Consider the following 23,893-nt stretch of genomic DNA (forward strand, 5'->3'; position numbering starts at 1 on the left):
TCAACATAATTACCTCCAGTTCCATCCACATCGAAGCAAATGGTGTGTATTCGTCGTTTCTAATGGCTGAGTAATATTCCATTGCATATATAGACCACATATTCTTTATCCATTCATCCTTTGATGGACACCGAGGCTCCTTCCACAGTTTGGCTATTGTGGACATTGCTGCTATAAACATTGGGGTGCAGGTGTCCCGGATTTTCACTGCATCTGTATCTTTGGGGTAAATCCCCAGCAGTGCAATTGCTGGGCCATAGGGTAGCTCTATTTTTAACTCTTTGAGGGCCTCCATACTGTCTTCCAGAGTGGCTGTACCAGTTCACATTCCCATCAACAGTGCAAGAGGGTTCCCCTTTCTCCACATCCTCTCCAACATGTGTTGTTTCCTGTCTTGTTAATTTTCACCATTCTCACTGGTGTAAGGTGGTATCTCATTGTGGTTTTGATTCGTATTTCCCTGATGGCAAGTGATGCGGAACATTTTCTCATGTGCTTGTTGGCCATGTCTATGTCTTCTTTGGTGAAATTTCGTTCATGTCTTTTGCCCATTTCATGATTGAATTGTTTGTTTCTTTGCTGTTGAATTTAATAAGTTCTTTATAGATCTTCAATACTAGCCCTTTATCTGATATGTCATTGATCAAATGACATTTTGAAGTCATAAAGTTGAAGTCCTAGATTGCCTTACTACCAGAGATTATTTTTTGACCCTTAAAGTGAGGACAAAACTTTCTCTGCTTTCAAAATACTATGACAATCAAGTAGAATTATGCATGCAGAAGGACTTCTAATCCATAAAGTGCTACATGAAAGTTAGTGAATGTCACTGCTCAGGCACTGTGTTATGATGCAAAAATTAACTGAACCTGAGCTTATGGTCAATCTTCTACTAGGGGGCTTTGCCATTCCGTATGGTGTGTGTTTTTGAACAAATATGTAACCCTCTGTGTCTCATTTTCCTTCACTGCTGTGTGAGAATAGAGTGAGGTAATATATATGCATGCATTTGATGATCCATAAAATGACACAGGAGTATATTGTATTATCACCTGCCTGAATAGAATAGAACCACTTCCCTCCCCACCCTTATTCCTCGACTCCTATGTTCATATGTGTAGAGAGGGGGAAAGGTGAGCAACTTATTCTGTTGTTAGGCTGATGCTTTCCAGGAGGTAGAAAGGGAACTTGTTAAACGGATGAAGGAATAATCCCTAAATAAGTAAACGGGATTTTCAGATAAATTTGTGTGTGCGATGCTACCACAATGCCAAAACTCATTCTATTTTTTGATGACATTTTGTCTCCAAATTTGTTTTAAGCCAGATTCTGAGTTTAACCAATTCCCTAGAATTCTTCAGCTGCACAGAGCCTGTGAAGATCCTTGACCACTTTGGTTCGAGCTAAGCCATGCATGAATTTAACCTTCTTCAGATTATTTGCTCGTGCTCAAAGCACTGCATTAATCAGAGAAGGAGGCTTCAGTCTTGGGCTTGTTCTCAGAGACTCTGCTGCATTGTGTTGCCTTTGATGAAAAGCTTAAAAGGCAGAGAACAGGAAATCCACTCTGATTTCATTGTTTGCTTTGAACAGTTCTTTCTTCTTAGGAACAATGCTGGTTTGCCTAAAGTGACTAATAATCACTACCATTTATTGAACATTAAATCTGTGCCAGGCACTGCACATAATAGTTTCTATACATCTTTACATGTCATCCTCACATCAGTGCTCCAAGGGAGATTTTATTATCCCAATCTACAGAAGAAGAAACTGAGACTAAGAGACTCAGAGAAATGAGCAACATTCCTCCATGGTTACCTCGTGAGAGGAGCAAAGCTCAGGGGAATCATGTCTCTGGTTCCCAGGCTTAAACTCCTAATCACTGAACTGGAACCAATAGATGCCAAAGCCTGGGAGGAATTTGGGAAAGAGTAAGGGAATCATTTCACATTTCCTACACAAATCTTGGTGACCACACAGATTGTAGGCTACTAACTCCAACCACTGACATTGAAAAGCCAACACTTCCATTTCCTATTTCTCTCTTTTGGATACCATTACTTATTTCATTCTCTGAAATTCAATTACCCATTTGGTACAATAAAAATATGTCTCATACAGTAACAATATGTTACTTTGGCATACTTGATTCCAAGAGAGATCATTGCAAAGTATGGACATAGTGTCTAGCATTGGCTTGGGTTTGGGCAATATATTTCCTACACAGTTTGTTAAAGTTATCTCTATTTGAAACTAGCAATGTGGTTCCAACACGGACTTTGGAATCAAGCTAGACCAGCTCCAAGGCTGATTCTGAGAAGTTGTAGAATCTCTCTGATGCTCAGTTTCTTCCTCCATTACATGAGAATGATGACAGCTCCTGTATCCCAGGTTTGTTTTGGGATTTAAGTAAGATAATGCATCTTAGATGTGAAGATTAGTTGAAATAAAGTATGTAGAGCATATAGTACAGAGCCTAGGATAACGTTCTTGCTAAATGTCAAACATTAATTTTTTATTAAATTGAAATGAGGTTTTTTGAAGAATCAGCGCTATTAGACACATTTTCATGTATAAATAAATATATATAAGTTGTTTATACCCCATATGTTTCAAAACAAGATTTGAAGTTGCAAGGTCAATATTTTTTCCAGTGACTTGCCTCTAAGTAGAGGCTACCTCTTAATATTTGGGAAGGAAGCTTAATCTCTATAGCCTGAAATCAACCTACACTTCCCTTCTGACATTTCCCCATTACTCTCAAAAACAAAATCTAAAATATTTGCTTCAGATTAACTAATTACTCTCAGTCTCTCAAACATATTAGCATTCTTAGCACTGCTCTCATTCATGCTCAGGAAGGCTCTCTCCCTTATCCATTTAGTCTTCAAATCCTGAGCAGCCAAACCCAAATCTCCTTCTTTCTTTTCCCTTCCTCTAAACTCAACCAAGACTAATTGACCATGTTACTCAGTTGGAATTCATCATTTTCACCTGGTTTTATTAGATTTCCACATGCTTTTATGTGTCTTCTCTGACCATCTAGACAGTAAGCAATCTGTCATACCACTTTTTTGTACCATTCACATTGTAGAATTTCAGTTTTGTAAATATTTATTAATTATTAAGTCTTCATATAAAATAGTTGACAAGCAATAGGTAAGGAATTCATTCTCCTTTGTGCCAGAATCCAGGCACTTGGATTTTATCTCCGCTCCAACACTCCATCTTTGAAAAGTAAATTTTAGTCAAACAGCTAGCAACATTATGTAAATAAATTTATTATCTTCATTTATTTAGTTAGTTAACTATTCATTTCTTAATATCAGCATTGAATTAATTTACCAAAGTAGTCAATTCCTTAGCTGTTATGTTAGAAACATGTTACCAGATCAGATGCTGATGCGCCCCATTTAGTTGACACTGTCATAATTTATAGGAATATCTATAATAGATGTTGATAAGATAATAATTTGGTAACCAAAAATAAAATGTATGCTTACTCTATTCAGCTAGCATATCACTTTGTTTCAGACTATATTTTCAACAAAGAAAAAAAAAAACTAGTTCTAGAATCTTGATAAACCTGTTTTTACACACCCACAGCTAATTCATGAAAAGCTTTAAACTAATATCCTTTTTATCAAGCTTTGAGCTTCCAAGAGTTATTTCAATCATGTTGAGGTTTTCAAAAGTGATTGTTCAATTTTAGTATTTTCAGTTGTTTTGGTAAATGCTGTGAGCACTATTATATTTGAATCATGGTGTTTTCAGGTAACTTAATAAGATAATTCAAACATTAATGGATAATTCATCCATTATTTCATATATGCTCATAAGCCTGCCCTCATTCTCACCTCTAAAAAGGGAAATGTAGTTATTTGGGGGATTTCCTGAGATCAAATATTTTGATGTGTTCAAGCCAGGCATTTTAATTACATGAGAGATTTTTGACACACTCTCAGTCAATGAACAATGGTTGGGTCTAGACAGAACTTGAGGCAACTGTGGGGGAGCCAGCACATTTCAGTCATTAGAAGAGTTGTTTGCATAGCTCCAACCTTCTACAAAGACACAAGAACTTTGTCAAGGACCCCTTATTCAAACCATTACTACCTGGATACAAGCCACCTACAGAACCAAAGAAATTTTGGAAGCAAAGCTAGATATTTCCAATAGGTTCCCACATTTCTGAAAATTTCCCTTTAATAACATTCATTGCAACTTGTGTTATTACTTGTTGTACTGTTAGTCTTTCACGCTGAGCTACAAGCTCTATTAAGAAATAGCTGTATTTACTTTGCTCTCTTCTATCCCTTGCATCTCCAAGGTAATTGGCATATGTCACATTCTTAGAAAATAATTGTGGAAGAAAGGATGCAGGAAGAATGAGAAGGAAGTAGTGGTGATGTTTTGAGTTAGCAGAGACTGTTTTAGGCAAAGGTGGTGAGAAGTTTGGTTCAGTTGTTCCCCTCCACTGGCCCTGTGTTTGTCGTTTCAGACTTCTCATTTCTCAATCCTGCCCTCCTATCCCCAGTGGCACTCCAATTAATGGGGCCTGCCCTGTATTCACAAACCAAATAGTCCTACAATTTTATTACATAAGGCCACTCAGTATTATACCATCCCAGCAAGTCTTTATCCTTAATCCCAAACCTAAAAGGGTCAATCTTTAATGATGGTATAGAACAAAGGGGTAGAGCAGAGGTTTTCCCGAACCAGGAAACAACCAATTCTGCTTACTATCAAGCTGCCTATACCATGTAAGCAAAACTTCTACATTCATTCATTCAATCAATGAATCATTTGTTTAACTGATATTCATTTAACCAGTATTTATTGAGCATCTGTTGTATGCTATGTCTAGTGTTAGCCAATTTGACCATAAATCCGAGAAAAGAAAACAGCACACTTGTAAATAAGTGACTGACTTCTCTTTGGGGTTCTCTTTTGTCTTTTTGAACTAGCTTTTAAGAAGTGAGTTCAGTGTTCACCAACAATCTTAGTGAAAAAGTATGAGCAAATCACAGGCCATTTTAAACCTTCAGGGAAGTAAGACTCACTTTTAAGAAAGGGAGCCAGTTTTCTAGGCAACCTCTGGAAATCTGTCTCTCCTTCACTGAGTCATCCAATAAACCTGCACTGAGCACTATCTATGGGGCATGGTGGTAGGCCCCAGGACATACAGATGAAAGAGAGTCCCCTCCCTGAAGAAGGTCACAGTCTAGCAACAGACAAGAACAGGCAAATTAACACTTATAATACAGTGAGATAAGTACAGGGTAGACGTCAGCAGAGGGTACTATGGCAACCCAAAGGAGGGGCACCCAACTAAGCCAGAGGCAACAGGTAAGGCTTCCCAGGGAAGATGACACTGGGTGAATGGGCGCAAGCCAGCTGAGAGGGTGTGGAGGAGATGGGCTTTTTAAACAAAGGAAACAACATATGCAAAGCCTTAGAGGTGAGAGCAAAATACTGGTGGGAATCTACAAATCATCCAGGAAAGTAGGGACTTACTCCACAGGAAGGAAAAACTGAAATAAAGTAACTTAGCAAGGACAGGTTATGAATGACCTATTTGGAGAGCCACTAATGCTCTGAGAAAGTTTATAATATGGTGGAAGTGGCCTTTTAAAAAGTTGTTTCTTGTAGGTTGGATTAGAGTGTAAAATAGTGGAGGGGGTGATGTAAAGAGGCAAGTGTTCTTATGTATTTGTATGTTATCTTTTATACTCAATGTTGCTCTTGAAAAAGATTTTATACTCTTGAAAAGACATATAGCATAGTGACCTCACAAATTATTAGGTAGTGTTAGAAATTGGGCAAAGGGAAAATAAAGACAAGGACAAGAAATGGAACCTGCAATGAAGGACTATCCTGAGATAGTACTAAGTATTATCTAGTACTAGTACTTAGTACCCAGTACTAGTATCTAGTACTAGGTACTTAGTACTAAGTACTAAGATTTAAATCAATATCTACTGAGAGTCCCATATAAAAGAAGTCAGGAACAATCTTATCCTTTGATAGAATGTAAGATCCATGAGTATAAGGACTTTTTTACAGCTATTATCTTCAATGACTTGAAGAGTGACAAGCATCCAAGGAGGGTTCAATAAATATTTCCTGAATAAATGGATAAAGGAATGGATGAGAATAGGTGAGCAGTTTTGAACTAGAGCATTCTCCCTCCAACACTGAGATACACCTACACAAAAGAAGATTTATATAGAACAGAGATCAGTAGGATCCCCCAGCCATTAAATTTATAAGAAAGAACGTTTCAACCACAGTCATTCCCTGAAAAGAGAAGAGTGAAACTAAACTTCTCGATTATTCAAGCCTATCAAATTCTGCCATCTTGAGAAGGAAGGGAGAGGATCTAGACAACTCTCTGTGTAATTTAATGAGCAGTATTTTCATGCACAACCTTAGAGTGAACCAAGTAGGAATTTTTATAGAGGTATTTCTAATAATGCTCTAAACTTAAGACAGAAATACCATCTCAAAAAAGTAATTTAGTGAAAGTGAGTTATACGCTATGTACTCAGTTCTCTAATACTCAGGCATAATTCAAGAATAGCTTTTGGAAGATATTTATGAATTGTTTAAAAACTTTATGGATTAAAAAAAAAAAACTTCATAGACTGCCCTAGAAATATTATTTCTCCCAGCCAAGCCATTGTCAAGTGTTGGGCAATAGTGACTTTAGAATCAGACTCCCTGACAAGTATGTGCAGGGCAGCCATTTGGTATGTTCATTCAGGTTAAAGTCCTGAACCAGACTGTAGGTGAGGCTGATGACCTCTGAGAATACTGTAAAGCTTAACTAGGAGAGTAGTTGGATGTAGAGAAACCCCTTTTCTATCCAGAAATAAGCAAAAAGAATAACATCAGATAACACCAGTACCTCACTGAGAAAATACATGTGTGTTTTTGTTAAGATTTATCTATTTATTTTAAAGAAAAAGAGCACACACACATGTGAGTGCATAAGTGTGGAGAGAGACAGACTCTTCAAACAGAGGCACTTTGGAGCCCCTAACACAAAATTCTGTATCATATGACATGAGAGAACTACAGTCTGAGAAACTTAAAGGTATGTCCAATCACTCTCCTAGGTCCTTAAAATATATTGGTAAAGCACCCATGGAACACTTAGGTTTAAATAATAGAACTTCCATAAATACCCTTGACCCTGAGGTAACTATATGAAGTGACTTACTCAATGGATTTATTAGTAACAAAAAAATTAAAAAGTAGAAAATATTATTAAAATGATGACTTTTATTTTAAAATAGTGATACATAACATAATCTCTCTTCAGGGCAAATGTTATTCAGCAGGGCCAGTTTTCTGTTAAAGCCAACCCAGTTCATGATAATAAAACTGTATCATATACTTAATAGAGAATGCTCATCTTTTATTGATATAGAAAATGGGCATATCCTGATTATGAAAAAAAAATCATACAAGAATATAAGATTAGAACATTAGAAGGAACCCATGCAAGTACAGGATCCAGAAGCTCAGGTTTTATTAGTTTCATGGAAAATCTGCTTCTCATGGAAGGGTCTATCCACCAAAAGAAAGAATATATAATGAGACTTTTGGGCCAGTGATAAAATACATTTTAGATATGTCAAGTTCTAGTGAGTCATCAAAATGAAAATGTCCAGTAACTAATTGGATATATAAATCTTATCTTTAAAAGAGAAGTCTGAGTTGGAAATAGATAATTTAGGAGCTAAGCATTTAGATTTAATCTATGGCAATGACTTAGAGGGAAATATGAACCTAGTTATTAAATATGGAAGATAATTTTGCTCTGTGAGAGAGTAACAGGCCTTCTTTTTAACCACTGGTTAGCTCTAAAGTGATACCACAAACATGAGTAATTTATTAAGAGCAGTTTGAAAATCATTACACAAGTAACCTCAACTCTTGATACAATGTCAGGCAAAATTTGAGGTGATATCCTCAAACTCTGGTTTCATCATCTATAGTCATGAAGTAGAACAACTCAAAAGAGGGGAAAGCATTTCTGAGAATGAGTAATTAGTGCAATAAAATTTATGGGTTAAAGGAACACTCAGCTATGTGAAGATTGAGTTAACAAGTTTAAGCAATGGAATGATGCATCATGGCATGTTTCTTATATTCTCCATACTTTGGAAAGGCTGATAAACCTCCTCAGTCTACCCTGATTTGGGAATTTGGAGAGTCAAAGTGGAGCCAGGAAAAAAAAAAAAACAAACAAACATGGAATCAGCAGAGTTTGGTTTTTACATTCCCGTTCACCAGCCCTTACAGCTTTACCTATCAGCACCTCCATCACTCAGATTCTCAGTGGTCTTTTGCTGATCTGCATGCCTCTAAGCACCCCCTCCAACACACAAAAAAAAACCCAAAATCTGATAACTTCTCATATGTCATTAGATTCATTCATGCATTAATTTATTGAACAAATACTTATTGACTATCTGCTCTCTCTCTGTGGTGGGCATTGTCCTGTGTCTTACAACATGGTGGTCAACAGATAGATGAATAAATAAGTAGGTATAGATTGATCAAGGATAGAAAGATTGATAGATTCATAGATACAGAATAAAAGGAAGAAAGAAAGATGAAAGAAAGAAAGAAAGAAAGAAAGAAAGAAAGAAAGAAAGAAAGAAAGAAAATCAGACAAAATATATATTAAACAAGGATTTTAAAAGGCTGAGAGAGGAAAAAGATACTGTGTTAAACCAAGTTTTCATAGGTGGGGATATTTGTACCTATGGAATGACTGTAATAACATGAAGGAGTCAGTGGTACAATGAACAGAAGAAAAAACTACTTACACAGAGTAAAGAGTATATGGCAGATTGTATTCTCCAAAGGTGGCCAAGACAATATATTCCATCCAACATGCTCTACTTAGAATATGCTGTTGACACTCCTTCTTTGAATCTGAGCAGAACCTTGTGACCATCTCAACCAATGGAATCTTGTGGAAGTGATGCTAAGTGTCTTTTGAGACTAGGTCATAAAATTGCTATATAATTCCCTCTTGTTCTCTTGGGATGCTTACTTTTATTACCCAGTTTCCACACTGAGGAAGCCCAGACCACATGGAGAAAAAAGCAGGTGTTCTGGCGGAGAGCCTCAAATGAATTCCCAAGCCAATAGCCAGGATCAAGCACCAGACATGTGCACAGAGATGCCTCGGATGATAGAAGAGTCGACCCAGTCTTTGAGCCTTTTCATCTGAAGACTCAGATAACATTGAGCGTGAATAACCTGTCCCTACTGTGTCCTATGCAAATCTGTGATCAACAGAGTCCATGAGCAGAATAGAATGGTTGTTTTGTGCCACAACTTTGGAGATGATTTGCAATGCAGCAATGGGTAACTGGAACTGAGTGCTAAAACCTTTAGGTGGGAATGAGCTATGGGATATTCAATAAACAAACGAGAGCTACTGTGGCTAAAGCAGAGGAGCCTTAAATTGAGTGATGAGACCAGAAAGCATGGTAGGAAAGGTAACATATGACGCTTTAAGCCATAAGAAGGAGTTTAAATCTTTTTTCAGAATATGATGGCTCCCCATTCCTATGAGACAAAGATCTAAAAGTCTGGTGGAGAAAGCACTTGGACCCTAGAGCCAGATCATATAGGATCAAATGACACTTTCATCATTTATTATATGTGTTTTCTTGGATAATCCGTTAAACTTTGAACCCTTACCTTCATCAGTAAAGTAGGAATGAAAATAACACCTACTACTTCGTTGCTGTAAGGTTCAAATGATCCAGTGTGTGTAAAACTACATTTTTTTCTTCTTTCCTTCCTTCCTTCCTTCCTTCCTTCCTTCCTTCCTTCCTTCTTTCCTTCCTCCCTCCCTCCCTCCCTTCCTTCCAGAAAGCAAAAAGGCATGCCAAGGTTTTAAAAGCTTGGAAAAATATGATATACAAAATTAAATTTTTAGGCAGAAAAAATTAAGTGAATCAAATTTTCATGTCAATGGACTTTCCATTAACTGATTATACCATGCCTCATTACATAGGCTTATTAGTCAACTTGAAACATATATATCCCATACTTGACTTCATTTTTATGATCAAATAAATTTGTTCACCTATCTGGTAGATAAATGGACAATAACACTTGCATATTTTGTTAGGAAAAGGGGTGATGATTATTCAAATAGAGAGAGGGAAGACAAGAACTAGCAAGCATTCTGAACACTTTCCCTTGTAAGTCACCAAACCTCTCTCTTGTCCAAGGAGTATGGAAGGCAACAGACACTTCTTTACTAGCTGGGGTTTTGTCCCCAAACCTCCATGTAGAATTTCAGCAATCTAGGTTAAATTATTAGAATTCCTTTTGTTTTGACTAGATTGGCTGATAGAGACTAGAATCAAAGCCAGCGAAACAGCACCCTTTCCCCAAAGCCAATTGCCAGGAAAGAGATCTAATCTGTAGTTGGATTTCTCCTACAGAAAACGACACTGAGCCCAAACCACATTCCCAGCTTCCGAAGCAAACATAATCAGAGAGAAAGAGTAATGCTGGAGACTATCTCACAGGTGAGCAGCCTAGGATCCCCCACCATTTCTTCCTAGGTTTGGGAACAACACAGCTGTTGATAATAATGATAGTTGCAGTTATAATAACACTTATTTAAGGCTAACCACTTTACTTGCATTAACACATTTAATATTCACAATAACTCACAGATATTCAAGTAATCACTGAGAACATTATTTTTACCACTTACAAGTGAGGAAAACGAGCTTAAAGCAGTTAAGTATTGTCAGGGTCAGTTCATCAAGTAGATATTGGAACTGAGAGTTGAACTCTGGTTCATTCTGACACTGGAGCCATGGTCTTAATATCTAAAACGTACTTGTTCCTAATTTCCAAAGGAAAAACCACACTCGGTATGTTTCAACTTTAGGTACTGCAAGAGTTCTTTCCCTTTGGCATTGTTGGTCAGTTCGTGTAGTCACTCCTCTTCCTTGAGCTTGGGATGAAATACCTGGAACCTGACTTCTCCCTGTAGGTAGATAGTGGGTGTAGAGAAGTCGGACAAGGAGGAGGATAGTTCACCAATGGCATTGAAAGACTAATAAATTGAAGATACCAGTTATATCCACCTGAAACTATCATGGTTTCATCATCATTGGTAGAATTGATACATTCTTTGGAATACCAAAAGCTTAATCTACTTTTAGGGAAAAAATCAGTTATGTCAGTATTCTTTTAACACCATATATGGTGAAGCCAAAAACAGTACAAGCAATTGTCTATGTGAGATGATTTCATACCTTACTTTAAAATATCCTCACCTACTCGGTGCCTACTGCCTGAAATCCTATCATTAGCCACTCATTCCTTGGGTTCGAGCGTTGTCCATACAATGTCAGACATTCAGATGATGGAAATTTTTATTTTTCTTCTGGAAGTCTGACTTTGAAGACACAGGCTTCATGAGTCATCTAATTCATTATTTGTGATAATAATGGACATTCTAACCAGTGCATGTTCCAACACAGAACTGGGAGCAGAGATCAGATAAAAGGCAAGCAGACAGACCGGCACAAAAGAGCTTTCAAAACCCATTTAATGATCAGTTTCTAAATATTTTACAGCTTCAGGTAGTGCCAAGTTGGGCAAAAAAGAAGACAGTCCAAAGACATTGCAGTGGAGATCTCTGTCCTTCTAGCCATGCATATTCCCATGAGTGAGCTTTTGAATTTTTTTCTTCCTTCCTTTCTTTCTTTCCTTCTTTCCTTCCTTCCTTCCTTTCTTCCTTCCTTCCTACTACTGAGCAATTCCTCTGTGAGGCACTCTATCTTCTTGGCATTCCTGACATGATACACTCCTGATTTTCCCCCTACCTCTTTGACTTCTCCTTTTCAGTTTCCTTTGTCAACTCCTTCTTCTCCATGGGCCTCAGCCTTGGGTCCTCTTAATCCTCACTCTTCATGTGCTTCCTAGGTACTGTCCTCAACTCCCATGTCCTTGAATACTATCCCTAAGGGAACAACTCCCATATTTCCATTTCCTGGTTGCATTTCTCTTTGGACCTTCAGACCTGTATAAATGGGAGCCTACTTGAAGTATCTACTTGTATATTTCTAATGTAACATGCTAAAAAACCAACTCCTAGAATTTCAACATTCCTTTATTCCAAAAACTCTTTCTCTGATATTAACCTTCTCAGTAAATGATACCTCTATTCCCCAACATGCTCATGCCAGAAGTCTGCTCTGAAGCCTCCCTTTCCTATCCCCCAGCCAACATCAGTACCTTTTGTTTCTACACATGAAAGATAATTCATCTGCTTAAACCATCTCTACTGCCTCGTCCTAAAACTCCATATTTCTCACTGATTACCAATTCCTTTCTAGTCTACCAATTCAGCGACTGGCTCTCTATAATAAGTTCCCTAATACAACCCTTTCCATTGAATTTAGAATGAAATGAAAAGCCTAAAAGGCAATATGTGGTCTTCCAGGAGATTTCTCAGTGAAGTTTCCTTGCTCCTAAGAAAGAGACAAAAGGAAGAAATTGGTTTGGTTTGGTTTTATCTTGTGGGATATGTATTTTTCTTTTGTTCTCTGGGCACTTTTTGAGTTTGGATGTGACACATGGATCTATGGCACCTATCTAGCAAATGTGAAGGAAAGGCATGAGAGCAATGCTGAATCACTGCATCTGCAGAGCGGAAAAAAACTGGATTCATGACAATAGCATTGAGCCCTGATGTAGCTTCTACCCCGACGCTCATACTGTCCCTAGAATTCTGTTTCTGTCAGATCAAAAACATCCTCATTGTTTAGACTGGGTGGAGTGAGGTGTTTTGCTACCACAGCTGAAACCATGCTAACTGATTGACAAAAGATAGGCCAAGAAATCAGCTTAAACCCAGTGTAATGAGTCTACTCATTACAAATGTAGACCATAGGAGAGAGGAAAGATGGATTATATGTTTAAGAGTTGAAATCAATGGGACTGAGGTATAGTGGAAGGAATTGCCTTAGGGGGAAAACGTGAACACAAATAAGTGAGAGGAGAAATGTGATGATCATACAATGGTGCAAACAAGGTATTATAGGAATTCAAAAGAGATTGATTTCTCAAAAACAGATATTAGGAAATGATTTGTGAAATAGAGACATACAAGATAGAACTTAAAATAGAGTTTGACAGGCACCAAGGTGAAGAAATAACTAACCATAAAACATTTTTTTGAAGGGTACATTCCAGGTTGGGGACAGTGAATAAAAAAGGTAATAGATTTATAGGAGAAAAAAATGGAGACGTACCCTGAAGTTTCAGTTTAGAAGTCCAGTGTAGTATCCATTGTGTTGCAGAGCCCTAAAATTTGAGTTTAATGTGATGGGTAATTATACACACTGAGGGTATATTATATTTACTGCTTTAAAAAAATGTTTCCAATACCTTTTCAAGAAAGATTCTCTTGTGGGACACCTGGGTGGCTCAACAGTTGAGCATCTGCCTTTCCCAGGGTTCTGGGATCAAGTCCTGCATCGGGCTCCCTGTGAGGAGCCTGCTTTTCCCTCTGCTTATGTCTCTGCCTTTCTCTCTGTGTCTCCCTTGAATAAATAATCTTTTTTTTTTTTAAAAAAAGAAAGATTATCTTGTAAAGTTGTGACTTCTACACTTTATTCTGAATTCAATGGTCTGCTAAAGCAGAATTAATTAAGAATAAACTAATTTATTAGATTAATAATTTTTAAATAAGTCCTCATTATTTCTTCAGTAAATGAGATACTTATTTTTAAAAAGATTTTATTTATTTATTTGAGAGCAAGGGAGAGAGAGAACATACTCAGGGGGAGTAGGAGAGAGTGAAGCAGTCCCCCAGCAGCTTAGCAGGAAGCCACTGCAGACTGGACCCCAGGACCCTGGGATCATGACCCAACTGAAGGCAGATGCTCCACCAGTTGAGCAACCCAGGCACCCCTGGCTCCATTCCCCACCCATGCTGGATTCGAACAGGTCACTTGACCTCTTTCTGTCTTAATTGCCCATTCCCAAAGTGTATAGAGCAATACTCGGCACATAGTAAATCCTCTGCAATGATGAAATGTTGTTGTTTTTGTTACTATTATTATTCTCATATTCTGTACAGATACTAAACACTTTAAACTCAAGGAATCAGTTATTGGATCTATTGACTGAGTTCCGTTCTTGGATATTCTTCTCAGGTTAGTAAGATAAAAACAACATCAGATCGCTTATATTCATTCTATTAAATGTTACTAAATCGGGATTTTCCCATCTCTTTCTTCAAAGGAAAGTGCTAAGTCCCCTCATTCCACCTATGGTGACGGAATGCCAAAACTCATACCATCCATCCATCACACACTGCCTCAGTTCTCGACCATTTTGTAACTCTAGACAATGCTTTTAACAACCAGGTAAGCATTTGATTGTCATTTGTTTCCCTTTATGATACGTTGAAAAAAGAGAAATATTTCCCTTCTGCTTTCTAGGCTCCTTTCCATTTCAATTCAGCTTTTCAAGTCCTACTTATTCCAGTGAGCCCGACCAAGAAGTCACTTGCAATTCACGCAAGATGGCACTGTACATTTTACATTTGCAATAAAGTTTTACAGAAATAAATTAGCATGTGCTAGCATTTCATATGAGGGAAACTAAAGTTTGCTCTTGAGAAAGGATTATATATTTTTTTTATCAAGTATCTTTTTTTAAGATTTAAATAATGGAAACCTCAGAAGTTCAGAGTAGTCATGCAATCTAATGCACTTAATTAAGGCTTTAAATAGATAAACTTTGTTCTATGCAGGACTTGAACTGATGAAATGAGACGCACCCACATGATGGAGGGCAATCTGCTTTACTCAAAGACCGCCTATTTAAATGTAAATCTCATCCAAAAGCCCTCACACAAAACATTCAGAGTAATGTTTGACCAAACACTTGGGCACCATGCCACCGCCCCCAAGTTGACACACAACACTAATTATCATATTCATCCAGAAATAGAGTCTTACGTGTTCAAGACCACCTGATCACCTGATCAGTTCCTCTAGAGAGTGCGACTTTTGCCATGGTAATTCAGTCTTTCCAGCGTTTTGAACCTACCTTGCCTGACAAGAAGCCTGTATTTATAGGCACAATCAACATGGATTCAGGTCTTTGACTTAGGTTCACATCAAACAAGTTCACAGATTGTGTAAATATACTTATGTTTGTGTACACAAAATTCCAACAATGTTCCTTGACAATGAAAAAAATATGAAGCCAAGGAAATGAGTCTACAAATATTTATTGAAGGCTGCCATGTTCCTGACACTATATGAATGCTGAGGGATATAATAATGAGCATCATAAGCTTGACTCCTGCCAGGGGGAGCTTGCAGCCTAACCAGGTATACTCGAATGCACCAGACTGCGTACTGGATTGGTCTGATATGCCTTGTGTTAGTCTTTTATTGACACACAACTCCCCACAAACTTAGTGGCTCAAAACCAATGCCCATTTACTAGCTCTTGTTTTTGTGGGTCAGAGATAGGGCACAGGAGAGCAGGATTCTCTGCTGACTCTCTACTGAATCCAGCTGCCCCATTTCAGGAGGCTGCATTCTTTTTGATAGGCTCTGGGGGAAATTTTGCTTCCAAACTCATTCTTGTTGGCAGAATTTAATTTCTTCAGGTTATAGGAGTGAGGTTCTTGTCCTCTTGTCACTGACAGACCAGAAGCCCTCTCAGCTCCTAGAGAACTCCCACTAGGAGCAGTTGTATCTTGAAAGTATGGCATATTTTCTCTCTCTCTTTCCTTTTCTCTTTCATTTTGTTTTTGCTGAGAGTTCTTCTTGCAGTATAGCAGGATTTCTCAACTTGTACACTCTTGACATTTTGGACCAGGTAATTCTTTGTTATAGGGGGCTGGCCTCAGCACTGTGGGGCATTTAGCAATGTTTCTGATCTCTTCCCACCAGAAGCCAGTAACAGCCCCCTTGCATCAGTTGAGACAACCAAAACTATCTCCTGCCACTGTCAAATGTCTCTTGGGAGACAAACAGCACAGAGAACCACTGCTTCAGGGCAAGCCAATGTTCAGATGACCGCTGAAACGAAGAGAGTTACATGAACTTCAGAAGTTTAACTTAGCCAAGGCAGCCTTAATTTTTCTCACACTATACTATGGGGAAAGCCTTGGTAGGGCACCTACTACATCCCACCTCCTAACCAGCAGAGTTTTCTTCCCCAGACGCAGTAGGTGATTTTTCTTACCTTTTCTGATATGATCACTGTGTCGATCTCCCAATCTATCCCATCACATTTCTGCATATTAAATTAAATGATGCCCTTGCTCTCTGGGATTGTGTCATGATCACCTTGATGGAAGTTTTAAATGTTTCCTACCTCTTTAATTGCACCCTATGAACCCTCCACTTGGTTTACTTTGCTTTGCTTCCACTGAACACAGTCACCGTACACTAGTTTAATTCAACGGACAAAAATTTTCGACTTTGTATAATATCAGGACCCAGGAGGTTTTTCATATCTCACATTTTAGCATCCTTTCTGTTTTTCTACCTTTTAAAAATTTATTTCCCTATAATTTATAACTATTATAAATTGTGTTTGTCTTTTTTCTTCAGTAGGCAACAGGCTATTTTATTTCATACTGAATGTACGTAGGCTTCTATAGTGCCTAATCTGTAGTAGTGGTGGTCAGTGAATATTTACTGAATGAAAAAAATATGTGTGTGTGTGTGTGTGTGTGTGTGTGTGTGTAAACACTCACATATACACAAGTACATGGATGTATAGAAATTACTCTTAGTCTGGCATTCCCTTCAAACCACCCCCTGAAAGTATACACTTAATATGTATTGCTGTTGTTTCTATTTTATGGGGGGAAAGGACATATGATGGAAGGAAGTTTTTATAGTTAAGAGCATGGGTGAGGGATGCTGTACTGACTTTAATGTTTGAATTCACAGCAATGGATTTGTTTTGAAAACTGGGTTAAATCAGAGAGGCAAGCATTGTCTAACTTAGTATTTCTCTCTAGGGCCCAGGAGGGATTTGTCTTTTTTAACTTTTCAGATGAAAATAAAATAAAATTTAGAAGGGTGTATTTTTAGCAAGTGACACGAAGAGCTTGAATGTCTTACTTGTATAACTGGGACTATAGTTGAATTGTAACAAACTCAGTTATTGTGATTAACAAGTACTATACATGATGCATTTTAAACCATAGCATAAAACCTGTAGAATTTGAAGTAAAACTACTCTCAGCATTTCTTCACTATTCTCTCAAGAGTCAACCTTTCATCCAAAAGGCCAAACATATGGTACCGGTTATGACCTTAAGACAAGTTACTTATCCTCCCTATGCCTCCGGGAGCTCATCTATCAAAAAAATGCTCATATCTACTGAACAAGACTATTGTGCCTCATACATAGAAAGTGATTAACAGGTCATAGCTTTTGCTCTTTACAGGCAGTCATCTCTTTGTAATTCTTTTTTACTGTGATTTAAAAAAGAGATGTTGCTGGGCAGCCCCTGTAGCCCAGTGGTTTAGCACCGCCTTCAGCCTAGGGTGTGATCCTGAAGACCTGGGATCGAGTCCCACATCAGGCTCCCTGCATGGAGCCTGCTTCTCCCTCTGCCTGTGTCTCTGCCTCTCTCTCTCTCTCTCTCTCTGTGTCTGCCATGAATAAATACATAAAATCTTCTTTAAAAAAAAAGAGGAGTTGCCACTTAAATTATGAGACAGTTCTCATCACAAGTGCCCTCTTTAATGCCCATCACCCATTTAGCCCATCCCTGCCCACCTCATCTCTACCAATTCTCAATTTGTTCTCTATAGTTAAGGATCTCTTACAGTTTGCCTCCCTCTTTTCCCCCCTCCCCCTATGTTCAACTGTTTTGTTTCTCAATTTCCATATACGAGTGAAATCATGTATTTGTCGTTCTCTGACTGACTTGTTTCACCTAGCATGATACACTCTAGCTCCATCCACGTCATTGCAAATGGCAAGGTTTCATTCTTTTTGACGGGTGAGTAATAGTTGATGAGCACTGGGTGTTATAGGTAAGTGATGAATCACTAAATTCTACTCCTGAAACTAATAGTATGCTTTATGTTAACTAACTAGAATTTAAATAAAAACTTGAAACAAACTAACATAAAAAACATGCAAACTACCAAAGCTCATTAAAAAAAAAATTACGAAAGAGTGATATCTTATTAAATAAACTAAAAGACACACCCTGATTTTCTGAAATGTTAAATATGAAGAGTGAGCTTTATAATCAGAGATCTATGATGTTGTTTAGAAAGTGTATTATTCACATATTCACACATTTGCTATTCATTTAGAAAACTGTTCCTGAGCACATAGTACAAATGATTAGAATAAAAGTTAGTTTTACTTTATTTTATTTTTTTAAGATTTTATTTATTTATTCATGAGAGACACACAGAGAGAGGCAGAGATATAGGAAGAGGGAGAAGCAGGTTCCCTGCAGGGAGCCGGATGTGGGACTTGATCCCAAGACCCCATGATCAGACCTGAGCCAAAGGCAGACACTCAACCACTGAACCACCCAGCCATCCCGGTTTAGTTTATCTTAGGTAATACAATTATTTACAGAATTTAACAAAATATTGAAATAAAGGCCAAAATTTGTAATATAGTACTAATTTTCATGAATCATTTTTTTTTAAGATTTCACTTATCTTCCGTTTCTATGAAAAAGTATCTGACGCAGGCTTTGGCTTAGATATTCTAGACAGAAAGATGGTAAAGTCCTGATCCTTGGCTGAAGGCATTTACAGTCTGGGAATAAGACAGGCAAGAAAACAAATAGTTATGATACAATGGAGTTGACTCACCATCAAGAGAGCAAAGAGAAGGAAGCAACTTCTGTGCCTGCCCCAAGATATGTGACAAAAACTGTAAGGTGATTCCCCCATTTTCACAATTAGAAGATAAAAAGGAAAGAAGGAAAAAAAAAAACCAGAATAATGTGTTTTGACCTACTTGAATTAATAAAATTTTAGGATGATGATGAACTAGTTACCAGCTATTTCCAATACTTATTTGTTGACCAGACTACAAAAGCTATTTGAAATAAGTTATTAATTCAGCAGTGCTGCTTTTAGGCCAATCGAATATCCCATGAAGTAATTTTTTTCAAAATTTTCCTAACCCTTTGACATCAGTGTCTTTGTCATTAGAGCTGTTAGTTGATATGTCACACTGTTTTTTGGATCATGTCATCTTTATTCTGTCTAAATCTTTAGACATATAGCCCTTGTTAAATCTAGGCATCACCATTGAAAATTTTATCTAGCCTCAAGTGTCTATGTAAACACTGAAATCATTTTTTAAAAATGTATCCTTTTTTTAAAAAAAATTATCCTTTTTAAGTATACTTGTGATTTCCATATTATAACTACTCCCTGCATTACATTTCTCTTTTTTCCTGCATTACATTTCTAAGAGCTACATAAAAAAGCTAAATGCCAGTGATCTACAATAAATAGAAATATAATGAAATAGGTATAATGAAAGCTATCCCTATGCAAAATGAATTTGGTAGCCACACTCTTCACTTTTGTCTCTGTACCCATTTCTCTGTCTATAGTACAATCATTTTATTCCATACTATCTATCCAGTACCATCATACACTCCCTTCATCTACTCATATCAAAAACTTCTCTTGGAGAAGGACAATAGATAGGACACCTATTCTGGATATCTATGTAACCCAATAGCAACCATGAATTAGATCCTGTTATCACTATTTTACACACAACAAAATTCACCTTGTAGAGATTACACATTTTAGGGCTAGAATTTTTGAAGCAAGTTTATGGGAACACACATCCTTGTTCTTAAACAGGACATTATATATGGGTCTAGCACTTTGGTGAGTTTGATGTGCAATATCGAGGAATTTACAATCCAGTTGAGGAGGAAAGACTAACAAATGGAGGACAAAGAGAGAAGAAGTCAAGGGTGTTTAAAATTTAGTGGTAAGTTCATTTGGAGAATAAAGAGATCTTTGAAGGACAGAAGAGTCATGAAAGAAGGACCTTGAAAAATTTCTAGAATGTGGATAGCTAATGAACAGAAATGATGGCAAGTCTGGTAGTGGCAAATGCAAGAACAGACACATGGAGGTAGAATTTTCAAGATCATAAAGTTGGACTAAAACAAGGAGAGGTTCCAGTTATAGGAAAGAAAAGTGGATATGGATAGAGTTTATATATGAAAGGCTCCGGTGTCAGATAGAAATTACACCAGATGCTCTAGTCCTAGTAGGTCATGATATACTGTTGGTTTTGAAATGATGAGCAAGATGCATATGTATCAGAAAATTCATCTGGCAGCCATATACAGGATGGACTAAGTTCATGACGTAACAGAGGAGAAGACAATTAACAGGCTATGATAGTAATCCAGGTGCAGAATGACAATGGCCTGGACATTTTTCCCCCTTATGTAAAATCTCATGGCAACAGCCATGGCTGTGAAGCCTTTCAGAAAATAACACAAAAACATGGCCTTGCCAACTTGGAGATTACCAGTTTAACTGGACAGAGGCCATGGGCTGGTGAGTCACCAGAGACATTTTAAACAATGCATTCAAACAGTCTCCCCTTGTATTCAGCTGCAGTATACCTGGAAGGTAGGGTAAGGTTATTATCAAAAACTGTGCTGAACAATTCTGTGATGCCATAGACCAGCCATTCTACCTATAAAACTACCGCCTATGACCCAACCACCAAATGGAATTACATGTTGAGAAAATAGTAATCTACTGTTATACATTAACGTCAGTAGGTTCCACTAATTGAAAAAAGGTTGAGTTTATCAAGATTTAGAGAAAACAACAGCTTCTGTGGTCACTCTCAAATTACAGGGAAAATCCCTCAATTTGCTGTCACAGACAATGTCTTTAATTTAGGAAAATGGAAGAAAAAGATGTAACGTTGTTAAGCATTCCAAATGTTTTTGGATTCACATTCTTTTTCTATTTGCTTTTTCAGAATGTTTCTGCTTGTGTGCTCTGTTTACTAATGTGGACAGTGTAATAAAGGCTTCCAGGATAGTGGTACTGCCTCCTATTTGTATTCCACAGGGTGGACACAATCTACTTTAGAAGCCTATATGGATAAGCACCTGAATTTATTTAGATGCCCCTGGAATTTCAGAGAACCTAGTACTACTCTCTGCTCTATCCCTGTAGAGCTCACGGAAGACGCAGAGTTTACACTTACCTAAAATAATCCACTTGGAAGGAAAAATAGTTCTAAGAGTCATGCCTCCTGAACCATCATCTCACCGAATATGGGACGCACACTCCGCTGTTAGGTTGCAGTCCTTGTGCGAGAAGTGAGACTAAGCCGTGTGTGACCCATGAGGGTAGCAATGGGGAGAGTGAGGGGAGGAAGTGGGGATCCTGAGTACTTCAGCCACAGAGCTTGCTCCATTACACACCAGTGCTGTCCAACAGAAGCGGAATGAGAGCCAGAATGTGAGCTGCATATGTAATTTTAAATTTTCCAGTACCCACATTTAAAGAGGAAAAACAAACAGGCAAGATTCACTTTAATAATACATCTCATTTAATCTGATATATCCAAATTATCATTTCAGCAAGTAATCAATGTGAACATTATTTATGTATATTTTATGTCACATTTTGTACGAAATCTGGTATCTTCAGCACATCTCAATTTGGACTAGCCACATTTGAATTATTTAACAACTACATGTAGTTGGTGGCTACTCTAGTGTACACTAACTTTTCACAAAACAGCTTAAACCAGAAAAGGTGTTCTTGTTCAGGAATAAGAATGTACTATCATGGCGACAGCTCATCAGAATTGAAGAAGGAGAAAGAAGGAAGTGAAGAAAATGTTATAATCTTTTCAACCTAGTGTTTAAGTTTATTCTCCTGAGAAAATTCTCTTCTTGTGTGCACTGGGGACAGAGATCTTGCAACAGGGGACACAACAGTTAGCGTGAATTCTGATGTCTGATGAACTGTTTACTGGCCTACGACAAAACAAGCAAAGTAAGATTTCCATAAATTAAAATTTATTTAATTCAGAATATTCCCTTTTGTGTGTCAGAATGCCATTACTTCTACTAAATAATAGTAATAATCAGTGGCTAATGGATGTGTTTTTAATGTCTCCTCTGGCAAACTCAATTTTGGCAAGTATACACTGATCCTGTATTTTAAAAATGACTATTTGAAACGTGGAAGTCATGAAAATAAGTCTAGAGACAACTGTTAAAGGTACAGAGACCTACTTTAGGAATCAGGAGCCCAGTGTTCAATTTTGTTTCTGCTAACAAACACTTTACATGGCCTGAATCCACTCCCTGAGCCTCTCTGGTCCTCACTTATTCATCTGTAAAGTGAGGGATTTGGATCAGATTACCACTAAGGTGGATTATACCTATGAAATGCTCTGCTTTTATGACTCAGCCAAGATCCTTCAGTAGGCAATGACAAGATACTAAAGGCAGACAGTGGCTCCTGACACAGAACTCGTGTGTATTTCCACCAGAGGCAAATTATGTGATCCCTATTTCAGAAACTCCTCCTTGAAAGCCTATGAAAGGAAATGTGCTACATAAATAAATGATCATCAAAGGAAAGATTTGCTTCTAAAATACAACCTGTATGTACATGGTGATGTAGGCATGTAATACCTTCTGAGTCATGCCCACAAAGCTGCCCCATCTCCTGACATGACTAATTCGCCTTTCCCCAGTCCTATGTGAAGCTACATTATGGTTTTGGCAGTTAAACTGATTGATATTTGGCTTTATCATTTTAATACTTCTATAAAATACCTGCTTAACCTGTTCTAATCTGTTGGTGAGTAGGAGTTGAAATAGTTTCCAATAAGTGAACTGAAATACATTTCTTGATTTATTACCTCGGGTTGGAAAGAAGAGGAATTGAGTTTAATATACAACAGTCTTTATTTGAAAATATTGTATAAAAATATAACTGAAAATCAGCCAGTGTTCTGATATCTCACTCAAGTTAATGGTTTTAAACATTAAGCACCTGTAGAAATTTGCATGGATTTGAGTCTGAATTCTGCTACTGTGCACTAACTGGCATTTTGTAGTACTACAAGTACTAATCTTATGCCAAAGCTTTTGACCTGCTCTTCTGTTCTTAGTTGTCTTGAAAATGTGTTAGTGCCCAATTTTCTCAAGTGGAACCGGCTTTATAAGGTTGGAGGGTGGTGGGCTTACTGTTTTTTGTTTTAAAGTTTATGTGTGGATATTATTTATGACTCCAGGCTTTTTAAATGTGTGCCCTACTCTTCATCTCAGAAGAAAAAAATTATCCACAAGTATAATCAGGTACCACACCCAAAAAACAAATCCTAAGTGCTTCAAACTTCTGTGAAGAAAGTATAAATGGAAAATATAAATATTAAAGTGAGGTTTTTTTTTCCAATAAAATTCTCTAAACTCTCACCTTCCTATTCTGATGTTTACCTATTATAGAACACACTTCCCAATATAGACCTTTAGCTACCAAAGAGATAAATTTAGCTTGATTTCTATTTACCTTATAAATATTTAGACCTTAAGTGAATCAGGTTCAACAAATTTTAAATAAAAAGGTTCCATGATTTCAGAAAGTGTGAAAATTCTCTGCAATAGTTGAGAAATGTTATTTACTAAAATACAGGCTGATCATATTATCTTTTCTCATTTGAGAAATAAGTGAGCTAGCCTGGTCTTCTTACTAAATAAGGATTCTATTATTTGGGAGTTACATGTATGCTTATTATTAGAAAAAAACAGCTAAATTCTAACCTTTTTAAAATAAAGACAAAATTCAAA

At 37.3% G+C, this 23,893-nt stretch overlaps 1 long non-coding RNA gene across 1 annotated transcript; it reads right to left on the minus strand.

The window, feature by feature from the left end:
* Positions 1-11,591: 11,591 nt before the first annotated feature.
* Positions 11,592-21,475, minus strand: LOC140595145 (uncharacterized). The gene is made up of 2 exons (XR_011996540.1): positions 21,289-21,475; positions 11,592-16,109 (listed from the first exon to the last, which is right to left on the minus strand). It is a non-coding gene; the product is annotated as an uncharacterized lncRNA (long non-coding RNA).
* Between the last annotated feature and the right edge of the window lie 2,418 nt (positions 21,476-23,893).

The sequence above is a fragment of the Vulpes vulpes genome, chromosome 13 (assembly GCF_048418805.1).
Source record: "Vulpes vulpes isolate BD-2025 chromosome 13, VulVul3, whole genome shotgun sequence".
Lineage (NCBI taxonomy): Eukaryota > Metazoa > Chordata > Mammalia > Carnivora > Canidae > Vulpes > Vulpes vulpes.